General features: G+C 42.5%; 1 protein-coding gene across 5 annotated transcripts in view; it reads left to right on the top strand.

Annotated features, from left to right (window-relative positions):
* Positions 1–16,289, top strand: part of uckl1b (uridine-cytidine kinase 1-like 1b) — a 61,031-nt gene that overhangs the window by 18,779 nt on the left and 25,963 nt on the right. The gene's annotated exons all lie outside the window — the stretch shown is intronic.

The raw sequence follows: 16,289 nt of genomic DNA, 5'->3' as shown, positions 1-16,289 counted from the left end.
GTGCAATGTGATATATTTTAACATTGTTATTTTTTCATATACAATACTAATTTGATTAATTTAATATTGAATTATTCGTCCTCCTTGTGTGTAGTTTGGGTAATGTCAGGTTATCAAATCAAATCGTATTAGTCACATGTGCCGAACAGGTATTATAGTGAAACAACCTTATAGTGAAATGCTTACTTATGAGCCCATACTGACAATGCAGTTTAACCTCACTAGGGTAGGGGGCACTATGTTCACCTCCGGATGAAAAGCGTGCCCAAAGTAAACTGCCTGTTACTCAGGCCCAGAAGCTAGGATATGCATATAATTGGTAGATTTGGATAAAAAACACTCTAAAGTTTCCAAAACTGTTAAAATAATGTCTATGAGTATAACAGAACTGATATGGCAGGCGAAAACCCGAGAAACATCCATCCATTGACTGCCTTTACAGTATCCAATGACTAACATGCTGACCAGACCGGACACGTTGCGTGCACGAGCGTCGCAAAATAAATTTAGAAATCCATGTTATTCAATTATTGCACCCACACTGCTCGCGCGCGAACGAGCGTCTGCGTTACCAAGGGCTAAAATAGAAGTCATTCCTATTTCTGACGCAGATCGCGCTGAAAGTCCTGCCTCTCCCATCTCCTCATTGGTTTATAGAAGCAGGTACCCACGTGCCATCTCCTCATTGGTTATACCCACGTGGGTGATTGAAAGACGAACTGTTTTGCCGGTAGTCGTGGTAATACTATGAAAGTTTAGATGCGATCACCATATAAGTTCAACATGAAAAAGCCTGGAAGGAGGAGAGATGACTAGAAACAATTCGGTTGGCCGTTTTATGTGTGGATTAATTGTCGGAGTAGAGGACCTTGTACAGTTCAGGGAAAATAACAACTCAATGTTTATATCCCAGGACAAATTAGCTAGCAACAGCAAGCAAGCTAAATAGGACAAATTAGCTAGCAAGTGCAAGCTAACTAGCTAAATTGCCATACATGTTTAATGCTTTTCGACCTGTCCCCAAATTAATGTCATTGGTTCAGAGTTTGTTTTGATATTTTAACCTGCGTGTCATGATCGCATTTGGTGTAGTTACTCCTTTACTTGGCTGGTAACTGTTTGTAATGTTTTGTGTGCTGGGCGCTGTACTCAGATAATAGCATGGTATGCTTTCGCCGTAAAACCTTTTTGAAATCTGACACAACGGTTGGATTAACAAGAAGTTAATCTTTAAACCGATGTATAACACTTGTATGTTTTTTGAATTTTTATTATGTGTATTTCTGTTTTTGAATTTGGCGCTCTGCAATTTCACCGGATGTTGGCCAGGTGAGACGCTACCATCCCACACATCCTAGAGAGGTAAAAAAAACAACAAAAAAAACAAGTAATTAAAGAGTAGCAGTAAAATAAAAATAGCGAGACTATATACAGGGGGGTACCGGTACAAAGTCAATGTCAACCGGCTTATTGTCAACCGGCTTACATCAATGTCAACCGGCTTACAAAGTCAACCGGCTTATTGAGGGAATATGTCGGGAGTTATTAAAGTGACTATGCATAGATGATAACATCAGAGAATAGCAGCGGTGTAAAAGAGGGGGGTGGGGGGAGGGGGGGCAATGCAAATAGTCTGGGTAGCCATGTGATAAGATGTTCAGTAGTCTTTTGGCTTGGGGGTAGAAGCTGTTTAGAAGCCTCTTGGACCTAGAATTGGTGCTCCAGTACTGCTTGCCGTGCGGTAGCAGAGAAAACAGTCTATGACTAGGGTGGCTGGAGTCTTTGACAATTTTTAGGGCCTTCCTCTGGCACCGCCTGGTATAGAGGTCCTGGATGGCAGGAAGCTTGGCCCCAGTGATGTACTTGGCTGCTCGCACTACCCTCTGTAGTGCCTTGCGGTCGGAGGCCGAGCAGTTGCAATACCAGGCAGTGATGCAGCCAGTCAAGATGCTCTCGATGGTGCAGTTGTAGAACCTTTTGAGGATCTGAGGACCCATGCCAAATCTTTTCAGTCTCCTGTGGGGGAATAAGTTTTGTCGTGCCCTCTTCATGACTGTCTTGGTGTCCCTCGACCATGTTAATTTGTTGGTGCACAGCCAAACATACAGATAGGATGCTGTGGATGATTTTAATGAAGAACATAAGATGGCAACAATAGCTGAGCAAAGTTTTAGACAGATAACTTCAAAAATGAGCGAGCTACATGACATTGAGCATGAAGTCACCTAGGTGTCCCACACAAATGGAGGTGTGGCCGAATTGGTGGCCGAATTGGTACAGTGATACATTTTGAAGGAAAGAACTATATACAAAATATATAAATGCTATTCTAACACCCCCCCCCCCCCCCAAAAAAAAAAAAAAAAGATATATATAAAAAATAAATAATTATAAACTAACAAATAACAAGGGTAACTATTTACACATTTCTATTTACAATATTGTGAAGACCCTCAGTCCTCTATATTGTGCTGCTGGTGTCATGGCCCATAGCAGTCTCTTTCTGCTGTAAAGCAGAGGCTTACTGAACAGGTGGTGCAGGTGATGGGGCATTTCCTGTGACAAAGGGCACAACGACGTCTCCCTACTGTGCCCTTTTTGCCCTGAGGCACATTCATGTCTGCAGAGATTAATCTGGGCAGGTGAACACCACTGGTTGGAGCAGAAGGTGCTGCAGTGGACTTGCTGTAGCTAGCAAGCTCCTGGATGAGCAGCTCCCTGAAGGCTAGCTGTGAGATGGGGGGCCGTCCACAGCTCTTGGCCATTTCCTTCTGGAGGATGAAGGAATTCACCACAGCAATGTCAATGAAATGATAGAAAAATGTCTTGTACCATTTTATGGTCTTGTGGAAAACATTGTAGTAACCTATCAGCGCATCTGACAGGTCCACACCTCCCATGCCCTTGTTGTAGTCCTTCACAGCAGCTGGGATGGGGAATTGTTTTGTGGTCCATGTCCCGGCACCGTCCTTCACACGCCTGACGACGTGATCTCCACTGAAGGACTTGTGGATACTGGAGCACATGACCACCTCTCTGGTATCCATCCACTTCACAAACAGCAGGCCATCTTCACGGATCCATCGCATGGTACCCCGCTCAGCCCGCTTAGGCATGTCATTCACCTTTGTCTTTGGAAATCCCACCCTGTTGGTACGAATGGTGCCACATGCCCACACCTCCCGCTTCCTCAGCTCTGTTAACAGGGTAGGGCTTGTGTAGAAGTTGTCCACAAACAGTTTGTACCCCTTCCCCAGCAGTTGAAAATCCAATAACTCCATAACAGAATCATAACTAAATCCATTACCGGTAGCAAAACTGTTTTCCCCCTCATAAACAAAAAAATGCAAGTGTAGGCACACACAGAATCAGCCAAAATAAACAGTTTGTAACCCCATTTGGTTGGTTTGTTACGCATGTATTGTTTGAGGCTGATTCTGGCCTTTGAGGCTACCATCCTCTCATCGATGGACAGGTTCTGGGCGGGCTGAAAATAGGTCTTGCAGGCCTCAACGATGCTGGGGTAGAGAGGTTTGATTTTGCAGAGCCTATCAAACCTTGGTGTGCCTCTCTTCTTGTCATTCTCCCCATCAACTTCTGGGTCACTGATATGAAGCACCCGTGAGGTAGTCAGAAACCTTTTAGAAGACATGACAGTCATGGGGAAAGGCAGTTGATAGAGAGCTGACATTTTCCAGTAGTCCCTTAGAGTTTTCAACTTCACCAGCTCCATGTAAATGACCATTGAAAAGGAGCAGAAAAGGACTGACATGGAAATAGTCTTCCATGCCTCTGTCTTTCCTGCCTGGTTCTTAGCCCAGTACTTATTGGTGTTTGACACCAGGGAATCAATGACTGACGAGGTGAAAAACAGTTGAAAAAGTTGAAGGGGGCTTTACTTTGCAGTCATGTCTAGTTGAGGTCCTAGCTGCCTTTTGGGTCTAACAACTGGTGGATTTGGTTCCACATCATCTTCTAACACAGAGTGCCAACGACCCTCTGGCCCTCTGTCTGCAGGTTTCTCTCTTCCCCACCTCCACTTCTTTGTCACTGACTTCACACCTCTAGATGGCCGGGTAGGTGTGGAGCCGGAGACAGCGGGGGTCCGGCTGGAAGAACCAGCTTCAGAGGGAGATGGACACCTAGACATTGGCGGCTCATAATCAGAATCACTGCCTCTGTGAAAGATTTAAAAAATCAGTAACAATACTTTCACGTATGAGCCCTGTATCAAAACGTAAAATAATCAGATATATATAGAGTACAGGGAACATAATCACTATGGTGAAGTGCTGTTCCAATCCATGTTTATGTAAAATACATTTTAAAAATATATCACACACACACAGTATAGCCAATGTGTACTTTACACATTTCATTACAGATGATATTTTTATATATTGCAAATAAAACAAGAAAATCTTTTAAAAAATCTCAAATGAATAATATTTGATATTATTAATTTCAAACAATGACATTAGCATTAGAATTTACCAATCCAGCATGGCATCCTCGCCAGGCAGAAACATGTCTTCCGCATGTGAGTCAAAACTAGCTTCGCTGAAAGATTCATCTTCCTGAAGCAACTCGGTCTCGCTGTCTCTATCAATTTCCTCTATAATTTGGGTTAAATCTGTATAACTAGACTTTGTTTTAGCTTTTCCTGATTTATTCGCCATAATTTAAATATATAAACTTGTTGAAAATGCTATTGAATATGTACTGCTATGCGTGACACTCGTGGCTCCGTCAAGTAGGATTTGCAATGGCGAATGAACCTCTTTTACGCCAGAGTTTACCACAAAGGCTGGTCTTCGAACGTATAACCATTACATATTGCCGTTTACCTCAGCTCATTGGCTATCTTCCAAGCTAGATTTCAAGATGATCAGTGGTCATTGGGCCAAAATACAGTCAATCAACGATAGACCGGTCCTACCATTGGTGCGCAATGAGGTCATTGATTGGTGTCTTCAAATCGGTTTGTTTCGGTCAATACGTCCCGGGAAAAGAACCATCAAGTATGGTTGTGTTAGTAACAACCAGACGATTGCAATGAAACCAACCATGACCGGATAAACGTTTGTTTAGTGTGTGTAATTACCACGAACGCTTCGTCCACAGTTGAATGAGACGGAAATCACGACGCAAGCGGTTTACAAATGTTTCGTGTTAGGCTATAAAAATTGATTTTATCAAACAAAACGAACATTCACTGTATAGTTAGGACACTTGGCATTGCCACCAGAGGAAGATCTTCAATGGTAAGCGATTTATTTGATTGTTATTTCTGACTTTCGTGACGCTAATGCTTGGTTGGAAAATGCTAGTAATACTTGTGTGTGGGGCGCCGTCCTCAGAAAATCGCATGTTTGCTTTTGCAGTAAACCTTTTTGAAATCCGACACAGCGGCTGGATTAATAAGACGTTCATCTTTTAAATGATGTAAGATACATGTATTTACAAGAATGTTTAAAATAACGAATGGTGTATTTAGAATGTTAGCTCTCTGCGGTTTCACCGGATGTTGGCCTGGTGGGACGTTAGCATCTCACCTACCCCAGAGAAGTTAATGATGGTGTTGGAGTTGTGCATGGCCGTGCAGTCATGAGTGAACAGGGAGTACAGGAGGGGACTGACCACGCACCCCTGAGGGGCCCCTGTGTTGAGGATCAGTGTGGCGGATGTGTTGTTACCTACCACTTACCAACTGGGGGTGACCCGTCAGGAAGTTCAGGATCCAGTTGCAGAGGGAGGTGTTTAGTCACAGGGTTCTTAGCTTATTGATGAGCTTTGAGGGCACTATGGTGTTGAACACTGAGCTGTAGTCAATGATTAGCATTCTCACGTAGGTGTTCCTTTTGTCCAGGTGGGAAAGGACTGTGTGGAGTGCAATAGAGATTGCATCATCTGTGGATCTGTTAGGGCGGATTGCAAATTGGAGTGAGTGTGGGGTTTCTGGGATAATGGTGTTGATGTGAGCCATGACCAGCCTTTCAAAGCACTTCATGGCTACCAACCGGAATGCTACGGGTCGGTAGTCATTTTGGCAGGTTACTTCAGTGTTCTTGGGCACAGGGACTATAGTCGTCTGCTTTAAACATGTGGTATTACAGACTCGGACAGGCAGAGGTTGAAAATGTCAGTGAAGACACTTGCCAGTTGGTCAGCGCATGCTCGCAGTACACGTCCTGGTAATCTGTCTGGCCCTGCGGCCTTGTGAATTTTGACCTGTTTAAAGGTCTTACTCACATCGGCTGTGGAGAGCGTGATCACACAGTCTTCCAGAACAGCTGGTGCTCTCATGCATGTTTCCGTGTTATTTGCCTCGAAGCGAGCATAGAAGTAGTTTAGCTCGTCTGGTAGGCTCGTGTCACTGGGCAGCTCTCGGCTGTGCTTCCCTTTGTAGTTTGTAATGGGTTGCAAGCCCTGCCACATCCGAAGAGCATCAGAGCCGATGTAGTACGATTCGATCTTTGTCCTGTATTGAAGCTTCGCCTGTTTGATGGTTGGTCGGAGTGCATAGCAGGATTTCTTATAAGCTTCCGGGTTAGAGTCTCTCTCCTTGAAAGGGGCAGCTATAGCCTTTAGCTCAGTGTGGATGTTGCATTAATCCATGGCTTCTGGTTGGGGTATGTACTTATGGTCACTGTGGGGACGACATCATCGATGCACTTATTGATGAAGCCAATGACTGATGTGGTGTACTCCTCAATGCCATCGGAGAAATCCCGGAACATATTCCAGTCTGTGATAGCAAAACAGTCCTGAAGCTTAGCATCTGCTTCATCTGACCACTTTTTTATTGTTCGAGTCACTGGTGCTTCCTGCTTTAATTTTTGCTTATAAGCAAGAATCAAGAGGATAGAATTATGGTCAGATTTGCCAAATGGAGGGTGAGAGAGAGCTTTGTATGCATCTTTGTGTGTGGAGTAAAGGTGGTCCAGAGTTTTTTTCCCTCTGGTTGCACATTTAACATGCTGATAGAAATTTGGTAAGACGGATTTAAGTTTCCCTGCATTAAAGTCCCCAACTTCTAGGAGCGCCGCCTCTGGGGGAGCCTTTTCCTGTTTGCTTATGCCAAAATACAGCTTATTCAGTGCTGTCCTAGTGCCAGCATCAGTCTCTGGTGGTATGTAGACAACTATGAAAAATACAGATGAAAACTCTTTTAGGTAGATAGTGTGGTCTACAGCTTATCATGAGATACTCTACCTCAAGCGAGCAAAACCTTGAGACTTCCTTAGATATCGTGCACCAGCTGTTATTTACAAAAATACGTAGTCTGCCGTCCCTTGTCTTACCAGACGCCGCTGTTCTGTCCTGCCGGTACAGCGTATAACCTGCCACCTGTATGTTGATAATGTCATTGTTCAGCAACGACTCCGTGAAGCATAAGATGTTACAGTTTTGAATGTCCCGTTGGTAGTTTAATCTTCCGCGTAGGTCATTGATTTTATTTTCCAAAGATTGCACGTTTGCTAGCAGAATGGAAGGAAGTGGGGTTTTATTCGATCGCTTACGAATTCTCAGAAAACTGCCCGCCCTCTGGCCCCTTTTTTCTCCGCCTTCCCTTCACACAAATGATGGGGATCTGGGCCTGTTCCCGGTAAGCAGTATATCATTCACATTGGGCTTGTCAGATTCGTTAAAGGAAAAAAAGGATTCTGCCAATCCGTGGTGAGTAATCGCAGTTCTGATGTCCAGAAGTTATTTTCAGTCATAAGAGACAGTAGCAGCAACATTATGCACAAAACAAGTAAAAAAAATTGTTACAAATAACGCAAAAAAACAAAACAAAAAAAAGTATTGGTTAAGAATACATAAAACGTCAGCCTTGTTCTCCAGCACCATCTTAATTTGTGTAATGGTGAGTAAGGATGAGTTATGTGAAATCTGGAAGTAAGGTTTGCTGTGTACTCGTCAAGAAGTTGTGTACGCATCAAGACATTATTTTGTGTTGCAGTATGTGGAGTTGGGTGGTTAAAATGCAACATGTTGCATCGCCTGTGACCCACCATCTTGTTTACGGTTTACTATTATTATCAGCGCCAGGGGGGCCTGGATAGCTCCTCCATCTGGACTACATAGTTTGCTCTTATTTGCTGCTCTCTTTTATATAGTCTTTTATGTTTGCATTTTTGTGCGCGTTGTAGTGTGAGGTCGGAATTGACACATTTATGTGTAAGAGATGTTTGTATCTGTGTAACTATGGAGTGAGGGCATGTTTTATGGCACCCTGGCTTGGCTTTAACTGATAACCCAGATTAGGGTTGGGCAGTATCCAGATTTTAATTTGTCATACCTTTTCTGTACCATACTGGGATATACGGTATTACTGAATATGAACACAAGGGGGCGCCATTAAAAAAAAATATATATATATATATATATCCATGGCAAATGCTTATCTGGAGCCCTAAATTGGAAATAATTTATTTGACACATCTTAGATTTCGTATAGTTATACTTAATTGGGCTGTCCCCCCCAAAATCTTGGTCAACCAAAAGTTGTCTGTTCTTTCGACCAATCAATTGGTCAACATTTTTAAACATGTATTTTTCCATATATATAGACACGGTCACGCCCTGACCTTAGAGAGCTGTTTTATTTCTCTATTTTGTTTGGTCAGGGTGTGATTTGGGGTGGGCATTCTATGTTGTCTATTTCTTTGTTGTTTTTGCCTAGTGTGGTTCCCAATCAGAGGCAGCTGTCTATCGTTGTCTCTGATTGGGGATCATATATAAGTTGTCATTTTCCGTTTGGGTTTTGTGGGGTGTTTTCCGTTTAGTATCTGCCTGGCGGAACTGTTCGCTTTCGTTTTTGTATTCGTTATTTCTGTTTGAGTGAGTCTTGAGAATAAAGATCATGAACACTTTCCACGCTGCGCTTTGGTCCACTCTTCCTTACGACGAGCGTTACTATGTGTTTTAAGAAAATAAACTATACGCATTGAGTTTGTCTGATGCTTAAACAGAGATCTAAATAACCCCCCCCAAAAAAAACTTAACCTGACCCAACTATTCTCCTCCCGCTCCTGCTGGCTTTCACAGATTCTGCCATTACTCTCCTGAAGTTTCCGGTAATAGGAGAGGAGAAGGCAACCTTTCTCATGTTGAATGCCAATTTATCAATTTATTTTTGTGAAAGTTTAATTTTTTAAATAAAGTCTTCATCTTAAAACCATTGTCATGTGGTTAATTAAAATTCTACCCAAATCTAAATTAAAATGATACGAACCTAAAAAGTAACTATGTAAAAATAGCCTGCAATAAAGCCAACAAATAAAAGCATTGCAACCAGCAGGTAGACAATATCCTGATAAAAATAAATATCCTATTAATCACATTGGCTACACATGGTGTAACGCTCCTCCTCTTCGTCTGATGATGAGGAATAGGAATCATCGGACCAACACGTAAGTGCTCATAGTACATTTAATTAAATAAACTGAACACTGAATGACAAAAAACCAACAAAGAGAGCGAACGACACAAAACAGTCCTGTAAGGTGAAAAAACACAAAACAGTCCTGTAAGGTGAAAAAACACAAAACAGGAAACAACTACCCACAAACACAGGTGGGAACAGGCTACCTAAGTATGGTTCTCAATCAGAGACAACGATTGACAGCTGCCTCTGATTGGGGACCATACCATGCCAAACACATAGAAAATGACAACATAGAACAAAACATAGAATGCCCACCCCAACTCACGCCCTGACCAACCAAAATAGAGACATAAAAAGGATCTCTAAGGTCAGGTGACACATGGCCTGTCTGCAACAAACCTGAAACATTGTATCAACTATTAACTTGGGTCCAGCCCCAATGCTTGCACTAGCGAACTTGCAACATTGTATACAAGTTTACAGAGTTTCCCCTCTCATGACAGACACAGCTGTAGGCTATTTTCACAAGGGATAAGAAGCAGTGCTTGACTTGGGGAGGAGCTCACCGGAGCTGAGTACCCGGCACCTCAAATGTTCTACTGCTTGAGCTCCTGTTCCTCTTATAGAATGCTAGCTCAAAAGTATTGTGGAGCTCCTGCACCTAAATATAAACAGTACCGGCACCCAAAATGAGTACCGGAACCTATTTCAGTCCAAGTCAAGCAGTGATAAGAAGTAATCTGGTAGGCCTATTTTATGACATTTCCATTGGATCAGAGCGTAACATTTTTCACTTTGAGAGCTGGAAAGATTTGTCAGGTAGTCTATAGGCCTACTTCTATGTGTAAATCAGGCCAAAGGCCTATAGGCCTACTTCTATGTGTAAATCAGGCCTACTTCTATGTGTGCGCGTCCTTACTCAACATTGACAGGAGCGCTCCAAACAAAATACAATTACTAAATTGACTAAACTCGTAAATGGAATGAAACAAACCAAAACTTGTTTCTCACAAGTGTAGTATAGGTTGTGCGATCTGCAAACAATGTGTCCACTTAGACAATGAGAACAGGAAGACTGGAATAAAAATATTGAATGCATTAAAATAATTACCTTAACCAAAGTAATAAACATTGTACATTAGGAATTCAAATCAAATGTTATTTTTCACATACACATATTTAGCTGATGTTATTGCGGGTATAGCGAAATGCTTGTGTTCCTAGCTCCAACTGTCACGCCCTGACCTTAGAGATCCTTTTTATGTCTCTATTTTGTTTTGGTCAGGGTGTGACTTGGGTGGGCATTCTAGGTTTTGTATTTCTTTGTTTCTGGCCGAGTGTGGCTGTCTATCGTTGTCTCTGATTGGGGATCATACTTAGGCAGCCCTTTTCCCTTTTTCTTTGTGGGATCTTGTTCTTTGTTTGTGTGCAGGGAGTTTGCACATCGAAGCTGGTCGGTCATTGTATTCGTTATTGTTTTGTCCTGTTTTAGTTTCAATTCGTGATTAAATTATCTGGAACTCTGAGAACGCTGCGCCTTGGTCTCGTCCTTCCGAAGACAACCGTTACACCAACAGTGCAGTAATATCTAACAATTCACAACAATACACACATCTAAAATTAAAAAAATGGAATTAAGAAATATATAAATGTTAGAACGAGCAATGTCGGTGTGGCATTGACTAAAATACAGTAGAATACATTATATACATATGAAATGAGTAAAGCAGTATGTGAACATTATTAAAGTGACCTGTGATTCCATGTCTATGTACAGGGCAGCAGCCTCTAAGGTACAGGGTTGAGTAACTGGGTGGCAGCCGGTAAGTGTACTACTACTTATGCATGAAACTAGAAATTGATATAGACAAACAATCAAATGCAAACAATTCACACAATTAATGTGCACAAATTGGCAGGAGAGAGAGCATTCTGGAGAGAGAAGTGCATTGTGCATCTGGGCCTATGGTCAATCCAACGTCTGCATTGGCCATGCAATAGATTCTTCAAAGCAGCCACCCTTTGCCTTGATGACAGCTTTGCACACTTTTGGCATTCTCTCAACCAGCTTCAGCTGTAATGCTTTTCCAACAGTCTTGAAGGAGTTCCCACATATGCTGAGCACTTCTTGGCTGCTTTTCCTTCACTCTGCAGTCCAATTCATCCCAAGTCATCTCAATTTGTTTGAGGTCAGGTGATTGTGGAGGAAAAGGTCATCTGATGCAGCATTCCATCACTCTCCTTCTTGATCAAATAGCCCTTACACAGCCTGGAGGTGTGTTGGGTCATTGTCCTGTTGAAAAATAAATGATAGTCCCACTAAGCGCAAACCAGATGGGATGGCGTATCGCTGCAGAATGCTGTGGTAGCCATGCTGGTTAAGTGTGCCTTGAATTCTAAATAAATCCCCAACAGTGTCATCAGCCAAGCACCATCACACCTCCTCCTCCATGCTTCATGGTGGGAACCACACATGCGGAGATCATCCATTCACCTACTCTGCGTCTCACAAAGACACGGCAGTTGGAACCAAAAATCTCAAATTTGGACTCATCAGACCAAAGGACAGATTTCCACCGGTCTAATGTACATTGCTCATATTTCTTGGCCTAAGCAAGTCTCTTCTTCTTATTGGTATTTTGACTGGTAGTGTGTTGACTGGTAGTGTACACAGTATTTTGACTGGTAGTGTGTTGACTGGTAGTGTACACAGTATTTTGACTGGTAGTGTGTTGACTGGTAGTGTACACAGTATTTTGACTGGTAGTGTGTTGACTGTTGACTGGTAGTGTACACAGTATTTTGACTGGTAGTGTGTTGACTGTTGACTGGTAGTGTGTTGACTGTTGACTGGTAGTGTACACAGTATTTTGACTGGTAGTGTGTTGACTGGTAGTGTACACAGTATTTTGACTGGTAGTGTGTTGACTGGTAGTGTACACAGTATTTTGACTGGTAGTGTGTTGACTGGTAGTGTACACAGTATTTTGACTGGTAGTGTGTTGACTGGTAGTGTACACAGTATTTTGACTGGTAGTGTGTTGACTGGTAGTGTACACAGTATTTTGACTGGTAGTGTGTTGACTGGTAGTGTACACAGTATTTTGACTGGTAGTGTGTTGACTGTTGACTGGTAGTGTACACAGTATTTTGACTGGTAGTGTGTCCAGGGAAAAGCACATGAAGAAAACAACTGATATGCAGAGGCTGCCATGCGCTTCTCCCCACTCCCTCTCCAAGCTGCCTTGGGTGGGATGGGTCGGTTATGAAAACACTGAGCTTTTGTAACCTTGCTGCCCTCCTCCTGATGTCTGCCTGCCACCTTTGACCCCTTGCTTGTTCCACTTGAAGGTATTTAGGCTATAAAGCCGTGGGGTGGAGTAGCACAGGGGAGTGGAGCCACACAGGCAGTGAAAGTCCAGAACAGGCAGGAACATCTACTACGTACCTACCTACCTAGGACTTTCTCCGACCACAGAAATGGGTTCCGGGTTCTTACAAACCTCTAAGGGAGAGGTGTGGATCTCTCGCTTAATACAGTAGGTGGACACACACACATATGTGTATATATATATAATGAGAGAGATGTTAATTGATTTGGCAATGTTAACATATGTTTCCATTGCCAATAAAGCCCTTGAATTGAATTGAATTGAATTGAGAGAGAAATAAAGACAAGTTTAGTGGAGCTACAATCAGACAGCTAGAAGTGTGTTTAGACAAATGGTTTAGGCACCAGGGTTGCATGGGGACTAACCTGCTAGACAGCTAAACTGCCTCTAGACAAAATGGCTTTGTAAAAGGCTTGTTAGGAATGTGGTAGGTTAGGTTGGTTGTCCTGGATTGTACTGGTGGTGACTTTAATTAGATCAGAGATTGAGACTAAGTGGTTTAGGCATATTTCGCTACTGAGTTTAATCAAATGAGTGTGAGACTGACTATCCTTATTGTGGGCATGTTTTAAGAACAAAGTTGCATTTCACATGTCGAGTCATGGTGGCTGTAGTATTTTGGAGGGAATTGACTAAGCACGTTCCACTCAGCGTATTCTGTTCCATGTCAGACAGTCTGTGTGGTTTGAGTTGGGGCTGCGATCTTGGTAGAATAGTAATAGATGCATTTGAATGCCCTCCCCACCTCCCTGTATTGAGCTCTTGGTCTGATGCCATCCCATGCCCATGCGTCCAATGAAAACAAATGCACTATGTAGGTCTACATGTATAAATGTCTGTTGCAAGTACCTGTGAACCAATCACAGTTGTTCTAATGTTGTCACGTCCAGCGATCGGGTCTGGGTTGGTGTTAGATTTGCATATCCATTATGTGCATACAAATTCACACTGGCAGGTTCAAAGTACCAATGCTGTGTTTGTAAGCAAGTGGGAGGTAGGAATTTACCAGTTGTGAAGTCGTAAATACCAGTTGGATGCGTTCACATGCTTTGAACTTGTTGAGAAATGCAGATTGTCTAATTGCTAACAAGTTGCTTAAACCATAAACTAAAACTACAGCTATCATGCTTGTAAACAAATGATAGTGTTCAAAAACATGAATACATTTATTAAATTATATTTTGTTGCATATAACTGCCGAAAATGGTGGTATTAAGATAATTACCTTAGTACAGTGGTTGCTCCACTAAAAGTTGTGTGATTATGCTGCAGGATTTAGAGGTAATTTGTGGTTTAGTACGGTACCCTGCGTCACTACTTCATTGCTCCAGACCAGCGCAAGGGGGAGGTAGAGCACTGATTATGCTTTTGGGTCCAAAGGTGCTAATGTGTCTCAAACTTACAATTAATGGGTGACATGAACCTTAAAAGAAACTGCTAATTGTGCACAACTTCAGTATTACTTACTAAAACTGTTGTTACACTAAGGTTTTATTTATTATTATTTTTATTTTTTTGTTAGGATTATTTTGCTCTTACCGTAGTACTGTATGCCACTCCCGACCCTTTCATGTTGTACAGCGCCTGAGTGGCGCAATGGTCTAAGATAAGCTGTGTTGCTACAGATGCTGGTTCAATACCTGTGCCAGCCTTGACTTGGAGACCCATGAGATGACTGTAGGTTTTTGTTTTTTCTCCCTATAAAAACAGAAATAATTCTAAATAACAAACTGCCATTATTTACAAATTAGTAAAAACGTCTCACCCCATGTTCAATGTCCGTTAAAGTGTTGCCAGTGTGGCGGGGTGGGGGTCCACCCCCTCCCCCTTCCTCCTCCTCACTTCCCCATGGGCTAGGTCGGTCTTCTGTGCGCTGCTCTGCAACCCATCCCGTGCCCTCTGACCTCGTGCCTTGAACCTTGTGCACTTTCAGGGGATACAGCTGGAGAACTGCAAGGCAATCCCGTTGTGCGCCACTCCGGAGCCATGAACAATATGACCAATTTATATTGGCCTGCTAATAACAGGGTTAATAATATATCTGTGAGAATATCCAACGGGCTTTTAGATCATTTTAAATTAATAATAATCTCTGACAGCCTACACCTTCCTCCCCGTCGGGGAATTGAGCCCCGGGCTCCCGCGTGCCCGCACGACACAGGGATTCTTTAGCTAAATAGCCCAGTACTGTAGCCTACTCCCGACCGTCACGTTGTACAGTGCCATATTTTCCGATCCATCCCAATGGAAATCCAGAGGGTTTTTCACTTTTCTTGGAGTAGAAACACTGTAATATTAAGCAAATTAATTGTGCAACATTTCTTAAAATCAGTCCCATATGCTATGTTCTTACAAAAAAAGGTTTTAAATTCTCTAATACAGCCACTATTAAAGGCTATCATTTGATAAATATGCCATTTGGTGGTCAAACTAGCACTAACTAGCATTAATGGTAGCAGTGGTTCACACTTAAATAACGTGCCATAGAATTCTGCGGCACATTGCAAGCTGCGCCGCAGTATGCTGCAACTTTTAAAGGACGAACCACTGTAGGTGACGTCAGAGGTTAGCTTGTGGGAAAGTGAGAGCTCTGGATGATAGAGGAGTTTCCCACTAGTAATTACCAGTTAGAGGGGCATTCAATTGGATTTTTCCCAGTTGTATGTGGTAAATCCCACTGGTTATGAATGAAACATACTTGCTCTGTCAAAGATGGATCTGCTAAGAGAGCTCATCTTGCAAGATCCATGCCATGTTTATGAGGCTATTTAGCAACGGTAGGCATTTCAGTAGTCAGTGGTAACTAAAATAAGAAGTTATACTAGTCATCTAAGCAGGGTTTCATTTGTTGCGGGTTGCAACTATCCAAGTGTTGATGTACTGTAACCCTGATCAACAACAGACACAACAGTCCCCTTCCTCCCCCACCAGTGAAGACAAGCTGACTCTCAGGGGACAAAGGCTTAGCCTCAGGTCACACTTACACAACCAACCAGTGATCTTGCACTTAGAAACCAACAGCCTGTCTGTGTTGATGTGCATGGTAACTGTGATGTGAGCTTGCGTACCCTTGAGAAAGTTATTGAGAAGAGGGGAAGAAATGGAGAGACAGGGATGGGGATTGACTCAATTCTATCATATGATTGACATATATTCAGTGGTTTGTATAGGAAGCAGTATACTCAGGCTAAACAAAGTACTTGGTGTAAACAGAGCACTGATCAAGGGTCCATCGTAAAAAGCAACAGGTGATCATTGATGACTGATTCCTTCTGACTGTTAGTTCTCTGTGTTAATCAATGTAGAAGGATAGATATGGAGGTGTTGCCATTGTCAGTGATACTGAATCACGTCAGTAATGTTTGTAGTATGCTGTCTCAACTGCCTGTGTCGTTTATCAGGTAAAGCAGAACGGGAACACACCTTTTTTATTACAGCCCAAATCAGACAGGCATTTGTACAAAGGTGACTGTTGTGAAATGTTTTATGTTGTCTCAACATAA

This window comes from Salvelinus fontinalis, chromosome 8 (assembly GCF_029448725.1).
Source record: "Salvelinus fontinalis isolate EN_2023a chromosome 8, ASM2944872v1, whole genome shotgun sequence".
Classification (NCBI taxonomy): Eukaryota; Metazoa; Chordata; class Actinopteri; order Salmoniformes; family Salmonidae; genus Salvelinus; species Salvelinus fontinalis.
This window is presented reverse-complemented; position numbering and strand designations above follow the sequence as displayed.